General features: G+C 41.1%; 1 protein-coding gene across 4 annotated transcripts in view; it reads right to left on the bottom strand.

Annotated features, from left to right (window-relative positions):
- PPARGC1A (PPARG coactivator 1 alpha) overlaps positions 1 to 15,570 on the bottom strand; it is an 804,378-nt gene that overhangs the window by 74,647 nt on the left and 714,161 nt on the right. The gene's annotated exons all lie outside the window — the stretch shown is intronic.

Here is a 15,570-nt window from a genome sequence, read left to right as displayed (position 1 = left end):
TTATCTGATTTTTCCTCAAATAAGTTGGTGTCAAGTGCTTTATCTTCAATCTCACTAATTATGACTTCCATTGCCTCAATTCTGCTCCTATGACCTTCTATTGAGTTGTCTAATTCTGAAATTTTATTGTTAATCTACTGGATTTCTGACTGCTGTCTCTATATGGATTCTTGTAGCCTGTTAAATTTGTCATTATGCTCTTCTCTAATCTTTTTAATTTCCTCTATTGCGTGTTCTGTGTTTTGCTTAATTTCCTTCCTAATTTCTTGAAGAGTTCTGTATATTAATGTTTTGTATTCTGCCTCTGGTAGTTCCAAGAAAGTTTCCTCCTTTGGAACGTTTCTAGATACTTTATTTTGGGAGCTTGCTGAAGCCTTCATGGATTGGCTCTTTATGTGATTTGACTGTCGTCTCTGAGCCATCAGTAAGTTATTATATTTATTTATTTTACGTTTGCTTACAGTGTCCTAGCTTCTTCTTTTGTTCTGATATGCCCAAATTTGCTGCTCATGTGAGCTAGTTTAATTATTGGCACCTTTGAAGCGCTAATGTCCTGTCACCAGGTGGGTAGATCTGTTACTAGGTATGTGAGCTCAGGAGTCTGCCCACTCCTCCTGTATGGATTCAGCTCAGGTGCCCATGTAGATAGCCACCAAGTGTGTGGTGTAGGCTCTCACTTATATTCCTAGACAGGCTTGGGTGATTGGTGTAGGCATAGGCATCTGGTTGCAGCAGGGGGACACACTCTGAGCAAGGCAGGGGGCTGATGGCCGCCCCTGAGTGTTCAGGAGGAAGGCATGACCCTGTTCCTTACAGCGCATAGGCGGGTGGGTTTTGCAGCCGGACTATAAGTACCTAATGCTGTTGGCTTTAAGGACTAGGGGCACCTCTTATTCATAGGCCCCTTTTGCAGGTGGCTAGGTGGCATTGGTGGAGCCACCAGTCCTCAGGCCCCTGATGTGGGTAGGTGAAGACCCAGCTTAATGGGCAGAGCAGCATCAAATGTCAAGAACCTGCCACATCACTGCTGAAACAGCTGAAGTTAGAGTTCCGGTATATACCCTGTTGTACTGTGGTAATGAAGGCCTACGCTGTTGAGATGGGCCCACACAAGTCTATGCAGGGGGAAAGGCACTCAAAATCCATGGATCCCTTATGCCTGTGCCTAGGCAAAGGAGCTGTGCCTACCCTGGTTTCCTGGCTTAGGAGAGCCAGCAGTTTATTTTTTCCCGTTTGTTAATTTGTTCACTCTCTCAGGCCGGGAAAATGGCTCCGGGCATGTGACGGATCCTACTTCCAGCCCAGGGGACTCGGCAATTGCTGAAGCCAGTCTGGAACCCAGCAGGGAAGTAAATGGGAGAGAGGTTTTTCCCTAAGGGAGGTGTTTTTAATCCGTGCAGTAAGCCGTAGGCAATTACTCATCTTTCGCCGGATCGAGGGCTGCTTCTCACTGGTTCTGGGTGGCCATGTAGAGTCTCTGGCTCTTGGTCTCTCCTGGTGCAGAAAACATGCCTCCCGAGCACCGCTGCTTGCCTGCCTCATCGCTTGTCCCCGAGCTGGTTAGGCCTGAAGGGCTCAGGCTCTCACCGGGTCAGGTCTGGCAACTCCTTGCTGCTTCTGAACCATCTCTCCCTCCCCCTGCTACTCAGTCCGGTTCCTCAACTCTGCCTTTGATGTCCAAGGCTCCCAGATTACCGTATATAATCAAATCACTTGTTTTTTCGGGTCTTTGTTGTAAGAGGGTCCACCGGAAGCATCTGAGTACTCTGCCATCTTGGCCCTGCCTCCCAATTTGCTCATTTCTTTAACAAATATTTCTTAGGGGGCATACCAGGTGCTAGGAACTGTACTAAGTGCTGAGACACATGCTGAATAAAACAGACACAGCCCCTCCCTCATGAAAGTTACCTTTGGTTATAGGTACACATTAAATACACATTGGATGTCGGTAAACAGAAGACTTCCTCTCACCTCGCCATTGAGGGGCTGGCACAGAGCCCAGGGAAAGCCTGTTGGACGTTCCCTCTCTGGAATTTGAATCTTGATCAGAATTCTCTTGCTTTTTTGTTCTCAAGGACTGTTAGGATTTTACAGAGCTATCCAGGAAGTTTTGGGTATTGAAAGTTTCTAAAAATTGCCATTTATTGACTTCTAGCTATGTACAAGCATAGAACTATGCAATTTTCTTATATTATTTCCACATACGGTATTTAAACATTGAGAGAAAAAATGAAAAGGGCTAATATTTCTTGGCAGAGACACATAAATGGTTTCTGAGGAGTAGTAAATACACGTGTGATTACAGAATGCAGTAAGACATCCCTCCATATCCCCACAGCCAGCACTCCACTGGGCTCACAGAAGATGCTCTTCATTGATGTTCCGTAAGTGTTTCCAGAATTGTTGGAATACAAAAGGCAATGAGTTCATAGTGCCAAATGAGATGCATAGGTCTGAAGGCAGAGTGCTCACTGTTGGCAAATAACAGCAGGGGTGAGAATTCATGAAATGCATTGTGTGTATGTATTGAAAGACAACAAAAATTATTAAAATTATGATAATATCAGCACCGTTTCCAATTCACGGAATTGAGAGGACAACCATTGGGTGGTAGAATTCACAAATTAACAAATTTACTTGGGAGCTAGAACCCATTTCTTTCCTTAATGTCAAGCATCTTGTGCCGACACAATCCTCCATCCACCTTTAAGATCCTGTAGGTATCATTTGTTGGTGTTTGAGCGTCCATGTCTTCATAACAGCACCACAATTTCCTTTTACAGATGTATCCCTTCTGGATTCACACTGAGAGCCAGTAAGCAGAAGCCCCACTCTGCCCTCACCACCCAGAGGTTGGCACAGAACCCAGGGGGAAGCCTGTTGGAATTTGAACCTTGATCAGAATCCTCTTGCAGTTTTGATCCCAGGCTCCAGATCTTTTACTTTCTAAGCCTAATTCAACATCCTCTCATCAATTCCTTCAGCCATTGACATCTTTCTGCTCTCTACTTAAGGAAATTAGAGTTCATTCTTTTTTTTTTTTTTTAAATTCTGTTGTTTACAACCAAAAAAAACTCTAAATATAAATCCCAACTACTACCCTAAACCCTAAATGGTTTGTAATGTTTCTGGAAGAGTAAAGGATTTGTTAACATTATCTTTACTATCTTTATAGATGCATTTATGATTGAAAGGCAAATGCCATCATTTCTAAGTGTTTATAGGCTTTTTATCAATTTTGTCAACAAACAGTTATTGAGTGCTTGGTATGTACCAGGCACTGTGCAAAGCACTTTGAATGCATCATCTTATTTAATCCTCACAGTAACCCACTAGAATATAAGCTTTAAGAAGGCAGGAATTTTTTTATTCCCTTGTTCACTGTTGTATCCCCATTGTCTAGCAGATTTTTGACACATAATAAGAGACGAGTAAATGTTTGTTGTAAAAATGGATAACTCTATGAGGCAAGCACTATTTTATGAAAGAAGAAACTAAGGCTCAGGTTACACTGCCGGTAATGATGGAACTAGGATTTAAAATCCAGGCCAGTAGGATTCCGGGACCAAATCTCTTAACTTTCTTTCTATACTGTCTTCAGAGTTCTTGGGATACAAAGAAGAAAAAGAGGGTTGCTCTCTGGGAGCTTGGGCAAGCCCCTTTGATTCCTGGTTTCCTCCTTGTGAAGTGGAGATATGGCCTTCATTTGGTTTTTTGTAGACATGAGATAGTCCCTTTACAAGTATGGAAAATGCTATGCAGAGATAATACATTAAAATTAGGAGTCTGTTTAAAGCTCAGAAAAGCAGGAATTCGGGAGTCAAATCTTATCTTTGCTATTGCTACTATGAACTTCCCAGGGGATAAAGTAAGACTACTTAAGTGTCACTGCATAGACCATTCTTCCTGGGTTGCCTCTGTTAATTAGGGAAGGATGGTATTGTTTAAAATACCATTCCCAAAGTCAGGCTGAGACAAAGCTCTGAACTCAGACATGGTGCCAGTGCAAATCGGACACAAAGCCACTGGCAAACCACTTCAGATACGATCTTTGTCTTGTCCAATTACCTCTAGTTTACTTGCAGGCTGAAAGTGTAAGGAAGAAGTAACTTTAGGATCTTCTAGCAAAGGAAAACAAAAGGCCCATGAAAATGAGGGAAAGCTTCAATGAGGTGGACTGACACAATAGCCACAATAATGGATTCAAACATACCAGTGATCATGAAGATGGCCACAAGACCAGGCAACATTTCATTTTGTTAGATATAAGGTTGCCATGAGTAGGAGCCAACTGGACAGCAACTCGCAACAATAACAGCAAAGGAAAGAGAATAGATGCATTCAAAGAAGCAGGAAAAATATTAGGAGACTGCAGGGAGCAACATTAACAAAAATAAAATATTTAAAATAAAACAAAGGAGCAAAGAATTTCACTACAGACTGATTAATGGCGAATATTCAAATAGCATAGAAAATTCAAGAAGATTCAAAACCTGATAAAGGCTTTTGTATTAGACAATTGAGAAGTCTCTGATGATATCGGAGAAAGCACCATTAAAACTCAAAGGGGGAGGGGGATTAGAAATAATGGTATTGCCCCCTTGTAATCCTTAAAAAAAATGATGGACGAAATATGAATATTTCAGCAAGAAGAAAAAAAGGACTGGGAGCAACAGGAAAAAGAAAATCTAAGAGGGCCAAGGAATTCTAATTAACGAGTAAAGAGATGGATACAGGAAGAGATAAGGGCCAGAATCCAAACAGTGGTGCATGGAGAGCAGCGAGTACCACATGCTTGCTCTCTGCCTAATAAGACTCTTGATAACATTCACCTACTGACCATTCTTAGCTCCACAGGATGATCAGGTGCTCAGAAAAAAACAATAATGCCAGGTAATACCAGTTGCATTCTTGGATATTTATCTTCATTCAATCAGCACTATAGCTGTTACCATAATACCCTGATCAATAACTTGCTGTCCAAACCAGAACACTATGACCTCTAAATACAATGTATTTCAAAGTAAGGGCAACAGCACATAACAAGCCTTTCTCAGTGTGCTGAAGTGGGAGTGGTTGAGAGCACTCTCATGTTTAGACAGCAATAAAACACTGTTTTGTAAACTTAAGCAGAAATGCAAAATGGGCACCACTTTATCTTAAACATCAATGCACAAAAACCTGTATTATTCGAAACAAAGAATGAACAAACTGAAATGGAATCACTGACCTATCCGAAGGTTTTGATACAGTCACCAGACCGAGGCTGGCACGTACTCAACAGATCTTGTTACCCAGCTAGTTTTCCCAGTTCCCTAGAAGTATTTCCAGGATGGTTTAGAAGATCACAGGAGGCCTTGGGTGGCACAAAGAGTTAAGTACTTGAGTAGTAGCCAAAAGATTGACGGACTGAACCCATCCGGAGGCACTTCAGGAGACAGGCCTGGTGATCTGCTTCTAAAACGTCACAGGTTTAAAAAAGCTGTGGAGCAGTTATGAGGTTGATATGAGTGGGAATCGACTCGGTGGCAACTGACGACAACATTAGAAGATCACAAGTCAAATGTCATTCATTCACTCGGCATCTATTGAGTACCTTTTGTGTACAGAATTTTGAACTAGAAGCTGAAGAGCTGCTAGGAGAATAGGAGAACCAAAAGAAATAAAGAACATCCTTCCTGCTTACAGTTTAGCTGAGGGAATGAATGACATGCAGGATTATGACAAGTACTTACTGGCCTCCTATTATGTGTAAGGTACAGTATATAAGAAAAAAAATAAACAAAGCATGGGTTCACTCCTTAACCCAGGAGCAGCGGAAAGCCAAAAATATTAAGGAAAACTCACAAACAAACATAGACACAATTGCAAAATGATTTGGTACCCACTCAGGGAAGTAAAATAATCAGAGCTAAGTGCAGTTGTAAGAAATGGTTTGTTTGGGGGAATATTCATATTTTCAATTGAATTTTTAAAAAGTTATAGACCCTACTAAAATTGTCTTATGGGAGACTTATCTCACAGGCATATTCTACTGAATCTGGTTTATGAAGTCATGCCCAAGAGTTCCATTAAGAACTTTCAAGCCAAGTTTAGGTTGCATTATCAATACTTGGTAATTGCCTTCCTTTTCAACCAATTGCCAACAAAAATCCTAGTCAATCAGTTAACAAGTATCAACAGCATACACTGGGGAGAAGTATGTCACGCATAGTTCCTGGCCTCACAATTTAAATGTATGCTTTTAAGTGCAATCTTCTGCAAATGAAAACCTCTACAGATCCATGGTCAGTAGGGCATGGACTCTGATCTATTGACTGGCCATGACAAAAGGATAGATTCATGTTGATTTCTCCACTGAATAACACAAAATCAACTCCCAACCTAGGCTTTGAACCGGTGTGTTAAGTTTGAGCCCCTGCTGAGAATTTGCATTTCTAACAAGTTCCCAGGCAATGCTAATGCTGCTGGTTAGGGATCAATTCTGAGATCCACTAGTAGACCCAAACCAAAAATCCATCACCTCTGAGTGGATTCTGACTCACAGCGAACCTAGAGGACACAGTAGAACTGCCGCATAGAGTTTCCAAGAAGCGCCTAGTGGATTCGAACTGCCGACCTTTTGGTTAGCAGCCATAGCACTTAACCACTATGCCACCAGGGTTTCCAACTAGTAGAGTAGTGGTTCTCAAAATTTATTATACGTTAGAATCACCTGGGGATCTCGTTAAAATGTAGATTCTGATTCAATACATTTGGGGTGGAAATAGCAAATTCTCAGCAGGGGTTTGAAGAGGAACAAACCTGTTTGAAGCCCTGCTCCCAACCAGATCAGGTCCCAGCTCTGCTAGCTATTTAGGTAGAGGTGGAATTCATCAGGGAACACTTCCTGAATTTGAGAAGTTCCTATGATTTTATAATTCAGAAGGTTTGAAAACAAGAGGATAGAAATAATTTCAGGCATTTGGAAAATTTGAAAAAGGCTGGGAGTGGGAGGGAATGAGAAGCTTAATGTCTGGCAATAAAGGTATTAATTACGAGGCAATATAAGGGAGTGGTTAAGGACATACGTTTGGGAATCAGGCAATATGAGCTCTGCTTGTTACTTTTTGTGTGGCCCCAAGTTACTTAATTTATCTAAGCCCCATCTTCTGAACTGTAAAATGGGGTAACACCCCCAAACCACTGGTATGATTATCAGAATCAGATCAGATAATTTCTCTTTCATTTGTCACATTAAACTTTATAAATTTAAAGGTATTACATTAAAACACTGTTTTAAAATGCTTAGTCTAGTGCCTGGCACATAGAAATACCCAAAGAATGGCAGCTACTATGATTATTTGCAAGAACAACCCAGAAGTTATCAACTTCAAAACAAAAGTGAAAAAGCATTTATCTGTCAGATCAAGGGATGCCCTGACAGCCCTCCTCCAGTATGTCTGCCAAATAAATATTTCTTTTAAGATGCTTCTCTTCATTAAGCCTTCCATGAGTGGAGTCCCCGGATGATGCAAAAGGTTAACACACTTGGCTGCTAACCAGAAGGTTGGAGGCTTGAATTCACCCACAGTTGCCTCAAAAGAAAGGTCTGGTGATCTACTTCTGAAAAATCAGCCACTGAAAACCCTATGGAGCTCAGTTCCACTCTGAAACACATGCGATTGCCATGAGTTGGTAGTCGATTAGATGGCAACATTTTTTGTTTTTTTTTTACTCCAGAGCTCAACGATTTTCATTGTATTTTGTTCACAGACTTCCAACAGCAGCAACTCCACCTGCTTTACAACATATACGTGTTACATTCTGGATCTTTCCTCTTTGCTTCTTTCGGAACCACACTCTCCCCTGATTCTCCTATTTTTGTTAACAGTCTCCAGTTCTCCGAATCACCCAGCCTTGAAACCACAACCATTTTTACTCTCTTTCCTCTCACCACAGCATTGAACCTATCACTGTTCTTTATCGATTCTTTCTTCACAAAGTTTCCTACATCCATCCCTTCCTTTTATTGTCACCATCACCCCCTAATTCAAGCCCTATTACCTAAAGCTAGAAAACCACAGCAACTTCCTCTCTGTCACCCTATTTGCACTTTCTGTCCAGGATAGCCCTTTCTCCATGTTGCCTCCAGATAAATTTCAAGAGTCCCTGGTCTCTAACAGGAGTACCTGAGTGGCATAAATGGTTAAGCGCTTGACTGTTAACTGAAAGGTTGGGAGTTTGAACTCAGCCAGAGGTAACTTGGAAGAAAGACCTGGTGATCTGCTTCCAAAAGATCATAGCCTTGAAAAGTATGGAGCAGTTCTACTCTGTAACACATGGGGTTGCCATGATTTGGAATCAACTCAACACCAGTGGTTTTAGTTATATTTATTTATTTGTTTGTTTATGTTTAGTATCTAACAAACCCTATAACCTACCTTCTGCTCACTCGTCCTGACGTACTGCTGATATTCCTCATGCAAGTCACTTTACCTGCCTGGGTCTCAGTTTCCCCACCATGAAATAGAAGTGCTAGACTAGATCTCTTCTCAACATTCTATTCACCTATATGTACTTTCTCTTTTGCCCAATGTGCAAAGAACTGGAGATAGAAAACCAAAAGGAAAGAACATATTTGACATTTCTCAAGCTGAAAGAACTGAAGAAAAAATTCAAGCCTCGAGTTGCAATATTTAAGGATTCTTCAGGGAAAATATTAAATGACTCAGGAAGCATCATAAGAAGATAGAAGGAATACACAGAGTCACTGTACCAAAAAGAATTGGTTCAACCATTTCAGGAGGTAGCATATGATCAAGAACTGATGGCACTGAAGGAAGAGACCCAAGCCACACCGAGGCATTGGTGAAAAAAAAGGCTCCAGGAATTGATGGAATATCAATTGAGATATTTGAACAAACAGATGCAGCACTGAAAGTGCTCATTTGTCTATGCCATGAAATTTGGAAGATAGCTACCTGGCCAACTGACTGGAAGAGATCCATATACTTGCCCATTCCAAAGAAAATGAACCAACAGAATGCAGAAATTATTGAGCAATATCATTAATATAACACACAGGTAAAATTTTGGTGAAGATAATTCAAAGGTGGTTGTAGCAGTACATCAACAGGGAACTGCCAGAAATTCAAGCCGGATTCAGAAGAGGACGTGGAACAAGGGATATTATTGCTGATGACAGATGGATCATGGCTGAAAGCAGAGAATACCAGGAAGATGTTTATCTGTGTTTTATTGACTATGCAAAGGCGTTTGACGGTGTGGATCCTGACAAATTATGGATAACATTGCAAGAAATGGGAATTCCAGAAATGGGAATTCCAGAACACTTAATTGTGCTTATGAGGAACTTATAGACAGACTAAGAGGCAGTCATTCAAACAGAACAAGATACTGCATGGTTTAAAGTCAGGAAGGATATGTGTTAGAGTTGTATCCTTTCACCATACTTATTCAATCTGTATGCTGAGCAAATAATCCAAGAAACTGGACTATATGAAGAAAAATGGGGCATCAGGATTGGAGGAAGACTCATTAACAACCTGCGTTAAGCAGATGACACAACCTTGCTCACTGAAAGTTAGGAAGTCTTGAAGCACTTACTGATGAAGATCAAAGACCGCAGCCTTCAGTATGAATTACATCTCAACATAAATAAAACAAAAATCCTCACAACTGGATCAATAAGCAACGTCATGATACAAGGAAAAAAGGTTGAAGCTGTCAAAAGGTTTCATTTTACTTGGATCCACAATTAACACCCATGGAAGCAGCAGTCAAGAAATCAAACGATGCATTGCATTGGGCAAATCTGCTGCAAAACATCTCTTTAAAGTGTTAAAAAGCAAAGATGTCACTTTAAAGAGTAAGGTGAGCCTGACCCAAGCCATGGTGTTTTCAATCACCTCATATGCATGTGAAAGCTGGACAATGAATAAGGAAGACCAAAGAAGATGCCTTTGAATTATGGTGTTGATGAAGAATACTGAATATACCATGGACTGCCAGAATAACAAATAAGTCTGTCTTGAAAGAAGTACAGCCAGAATGCTTCTTAGAAGCAAGGATGGCGAGACTACGTCTCACGTACTTTGGACATGTTATCAGGAGGGATCAGTCCCTGGAGAGGGACATCATGCCTGGTAAAGTAGAGGATCAGCGAAAAAGAGGAAGACCTTCAACAAAATGGATTGACACAGTTGCGGCAACAATGGGCTCAAGCATAACAACGATTGTGAGGATGGCGCAGGACTGGGCAGTGTTTTGTTCTGTTGTACATAGTCACTATGAGTCAGAACCAACCTGACAACCAACTAACAACAACAACTTTTGCCCAGTTAGATTATTCCTTATTTCCCAAACATCGCTTGGGTTTTCCTCACCACTATAGCTCATGCAGTCCCCTCTGTCCTATTCAACTTTTTATGCCAGCACCTACTATGTGCATAAATCCTTACCATTGAATTGATTCCGATTCACAAGAACATATGTGTTTCAGAGTAAACTGCACTCCATAGGGTTTTCATGGCTGTGACATTTCAGAAGCAGATTGCCAGGCCTTTCTTCTGAGGCATGTCTGGGTGGACTCAAACTTCCAACCTTAAGGTTAGCAGCCAAGCACATTAACCGTTTGCCCCACCCAGGGACTCCTTTGCACATGGTAGGTGATGAATAAATATATGTTAAATAAATAATGAGATGAACGTTATATGGTTGTCTAAAATACTCCCCTCTCCTCTCTACCAACAGAAACTTCTCTCCATCTCATAAATCTGTTTCAAATCTTATCTCCCCCAGGCTGGCTTTCCCTTTCCCCCACGGGTCTTATGGATCTCTTCCCTCCTCTAAAATTCTTAAAGGAGTTTTCTAACATCATGCCAATGATCACATGTTGCCTTATGCTACAGTTAGTTTTTAATGGAAACTGAAGGCAGAGGCTATCTCAGGAATATCTTGCATGTATGTTCCTTAATGTGCCTAGAAATTTGTCAGGGACTATACCCATTTCACTCATTTTCTAATTGTGTCACGTGGATGTCTTGTCTCTGTATAAAGCTGTGACTCCTCAACGAAAGATAATTTCTAAAGTTCTCATACTTCTTTTATATGTAGCAAAGTTTTCTGCCAAGTTCTAGGCACACAGCAGAAGCTGAAAATATCATAATCAAGTATGCCATGTGTGGGATATGATTTCTTCAGGAAGCGGGGGACAGCATTGTTAGAGTGGGGAGGAGGTCAATTAAGGAGGCTGTAGCAGCCTAATCACAAGCTAGTGAGGGTCCAAAGGAAATGATAGAAGAAGATGGTGAACATTCACCGAAGAACAAGAACGAAGTCTTCAGCAACAGACTGTACGTGGAGAACAAAGGGCAGAGACAGAGACAGGGACCCCAAGGAACGATTGAGGATTGGGGGAAAAACAGCAAACTGGTTTCTGCTCCCTGGGAGCACACAAACAAGAAGTTAGACAACCTGGTGTGAACTGTATTGCAGAGTCAGCCTTGTGCTAAAGATTAACAGCCGGTCTTAAAGCGTATGAAAGATCAGGAGCAAGCCTGCAAAGCACCAAACATCTCACTGGCAGCAGATGGCAATTGCGGGGCAATGAATGCCCATATCCCACCGGGTCTCTGCAGGAATAGGCACCGTTTGATCACTTAACAGTCAATAGAGCATCTCAATAAAGCAAATATGTCCTTGGAGATGGTTATGTGACTGGCCAGTGTTTCTAAGGCTTCCTGATAGAAAATACCAGTTCTATCCTACCGACACTGTGGAGAACCAGTGGGAACCAGGAAATCTGAGTTTTGGTTTAATTGTTGTTGTTGTTTGTTGATGTTGAGTTGATTCTGACTCATGGTGACCCCATGTGTGCAGAGAAGAACTGTTCCATAAGGTTTTCAAGACTGACCTTTCAGAAGCAGATCACCAGGCCTTTCTTATGAGGTGCCTCGAGGTAGGTTCAAACCACCAATTTTTCAGCTAGTATTTGAGCACTTAACCATTTGCGCCACCCAGAAACTCCTCTTGTTTAGTAATAATTCCTAAATTCCTAATCTGTGGGAAGACAGAAAGCATGCATAACCAAGTCTAATATGGACACTTAGCAGGGGTTCAATACAGTATTCATGGAGAAGCTGGCAATTAAGGGAGAATCAGATGCTGTAAAACATAACGCCTATACACCGTGTCTGAAACAGCTCTGTAAATGTCCTAAATTTCCATGACTGTCACTCTATAGACCCACAGGTTGCCGTTGAGTGGATTCTGACTAACAGTGACCCCACAGCACAGAGTAGAACTACCTGTAGGGTTTCCAAATCTGTAATCTTTATGGAAGCAGACTGCCGCATCTCTCTCCCATACTCTATGGACAAGGGTGCCTTATTTCCTCAACTAGATGACAAGACTCTTTGAGGACGGAGGCTCTGCTTTGGATACCTTTCTAACCTCCACTGTACCTAACATAACACCTTACACATAATATAAGCTCACTAAATACCTGGTGATTAATCAGTTGACAGTATGTGTGGCTGAAATCTATCCCATACTGAGTTGACAAATGCAAGCTTCTAGATGTAGGAGAACTGGTTAACCTCAGAACAGTCTTAAACTTTGATGATTAGAAGCATTGTTTCTATTGAACTGAGTAAAAGATAATCCATTCTTAAGTATTGTAATCCATGCATGGATTATACAGTTTAAATGGGACAACCCACACCTATACCTCCAGACCCATACAGAAGGTGCGCACACACACACACACACACACACACACACACACACACACACACACAAAGGTGGTGGACGTTAAAGAGCTGATGGAGTTGTTTATATACACTATATGGAGACAGACAGACAAGAATTGACAGAGTAATAGTCTCACATAGAGTTGTTAATATGTAAGAAAGAAAGATATCAGGAGTTGTCCATCTAGTGTTTTAAAACTACATTTTCTTTGCTTTCTGCTTTTAAATTACACACTGCAAAGTCAGTGAGGAGAAAGCTTTAAGAAAACTTTCATTTGCTATGGTACAGCTCGCCAGTCTTTCTTTGCCTAAAAAATAAATAAATAAATAAACCTCTGGAAACAATGCTTTCTTCTCACCGACATTAATAACGATAGCTTGAACTGTAAAGATTTGGTTGTACTGAAGGTAATGGAGTAATGTTTATTTCCATTAGACTAGGCCTATAAAATCCTCTTTTTATAACCATGAGCCTACAATTTCAAAACAGCAAATCTTGACATTTTGGTCTCTGACAGGCAACACTTAATATTGGGATTTTTTAAAAATCTATATGAAAAAAGCTCTTAATACAAGATAGGCCGAACATTTTCCCGCACAGATGGTTTGTTTTAGCTATCTCTCTTCCTCCTGGATGGACAAAAAAAAAAAAAAATCAGACAGCTTATTGGCTTAGTTTGTTAGGCCAGGTTAAAGGGATGCAATGCGGAAAGACTCTTAAAGGCGCTTACCCTTGGGCTAAAAATAGCAGGCACTAGAGAATTATCTTAAATACAACCAAACTTGTTCTCACTGGGAATGTAGATAACTGTAATATGCTTCCATTTTTGGTCATTTCAGGGAATTTTCTTTTTTTTTTTTTTTTTTTTTAAGCTTGGCTTGCTGTAGCTGACTATTTAATTCATTTCTGATTCTATTTGTCACATTTGCTCTACGAGCTACTGCCCAGGGGTGCCCGACTGAGGAATCCTTCTGATTTAGCTGGGCTGCTTTTGTTAAAATCTAATGAGCTCTTGGACTGCACAGTACAGTGTAGAAAGGCTTGCTGCAAGGTAAATTCAACTAAGAAATTGTATTAAGAGCCTACTACGTTCATCCTTTTTACACCCATGGCCTTTTTTTGGACCATACTGTCTTCCTCCTGAGAGTTAGGTGGGGACGTGCAGTTGACTGCAGTTTATAAATAAATAAGAGTATGTTGTAACTTCTGATTTGACAAGGTCTCACCAGTAAGGAATCTCTCAACAATTATCAATGTCCTCTCATCTTACCCCTTTGGCATAAACTGTTACTCCTCTGTGTCTCCAAGGCACTTTATAAGTAACTGTACTCCAGAATTCATCCCATTGTGTTATAATTTAGGAGCCCTGGTGGCGCAATAGTTAAGCAGTCAGCTGCTGAGAGGTCCGCTGTTGGAACCCACGAGGCGCTCTGTGGGAGAAAAGACTTGGCGATCTGCTTCTGTAAAGATTACAGCCTCGGAAACCCCATAGGGCAGTTCTACTCTATCCTATACAGTCCCTATGAGTCAGAATCGACTCAACAGCACAGAACAACAACAACATATTATAATTAGCTAAATGTGTCTTTTTCTCTAGACAGCCAACTTTTGAAAAGAAAACCCTGCATCTTATTCATCTTTGTGTTATTAGTACCTAAATAAGCGCCTGGTACGTGGTTAAACCAGTTGCTGCCGAGTCAGTTGTGACTCGTGGTGATGCCACATATGTCAGAGTAGAGCTGTGCTCCATAGAGGTTTTTTTTGGAAGTAGAACACCAGGCCTTTCTTCCAAGGCACCTGCGGGTGAACTCCAACCTTCAATCTTTGTTAGCAGCCAATCGCATTAACTGTTTACACTACCTAGGGACTCCAGAATGTGGCTGGTGTTCTTTAAATAGTTTATAAATAGGCAAATTTAAGAATGAATTAAATCAGTCCCTGTATTAGAGCACCCTGGATTAGAGTATACTGAATTAAACCACATGAGTCAGCCTAAAGACCTGGGCTGGGTAGACTGTTCCCTTCTAACAAACATAAAACACTGGTCCTTATACAGGGGCAGAGTTACTCTGATGCTCTGGAATCCCATAAAATTATCTATTCTTTAGCTCTTCCTTGAGTGTCAGAAAGATTCCTTTGTCTGTAGGGGAGAGGAACAAATACTCAATATCCTCATAACACGTGTGGCAGTGCCTTTAGGAACCAATGCTCCTTGGCTTAACATAGCTACATGTCTCTCTGCCATTAAAATCACCCATGTATCTTAATCCGAGTAATCTGAGTAGCAAGTCCCCTCGGTGAGTTAGAAGGTAAGTTCACAGCCACTCTGGCAGGCATACAACATACAGCTGCCACTGTTGGCTCTGTTTACAAACCATCTCTTGGAGAACATGCTCTCAGATCTTTGCTATGTCTTATTTTTAGCATTATTGGTCCAAATGACTGGGAAGGTCATTTTCTTGTCTCTGGTAGAACCACTATAAATCTATCCATCAACAGATACTGGAGATGGAGTTTCCACAATGAGTGTGGCATTCATTGTGCTGTGCACTGAGGACGTGATGGAGCAACAGCTTAAACCACAGTCCCTTCCTCATGCAGTTTATAAGTGAGTTTGAGGGACACAGCTAGAAAGCTATCACCCAGACAGACATCTGTGCCCACAAGTCAAAAGTCTTAACAAAAAGAAAAAAATGCTCTTTTGCACATGTGTCAATAAAAACTCACTTTATGCCAAAGAGGACCACAATCCGTTCCTAAATTTAGGGGTTTAATAGTTTACCCCTTGCCTGTGGAGACTCCAATTTAACATAC

Source organism: Trichechus manatus, unplaced genomic scaffold (genome assembly GCF_000243295.1).
Source record: "Trichechus manatus latirostris isolate Lorelei unplaced genomic scaffold, TriManLat1.0 scaffold00034, whole genome shotgun sequence".
NCBI lineage: Eukaryota > Metazoa > Chordata > Mammalia > Sirenia > Trichechidae > Trichechus > Trichechus manatus.
Note: the sequence above shows the minus strand (reverse complement) of the source record. Positions and strands in the feature narration are given on the sequence as shown.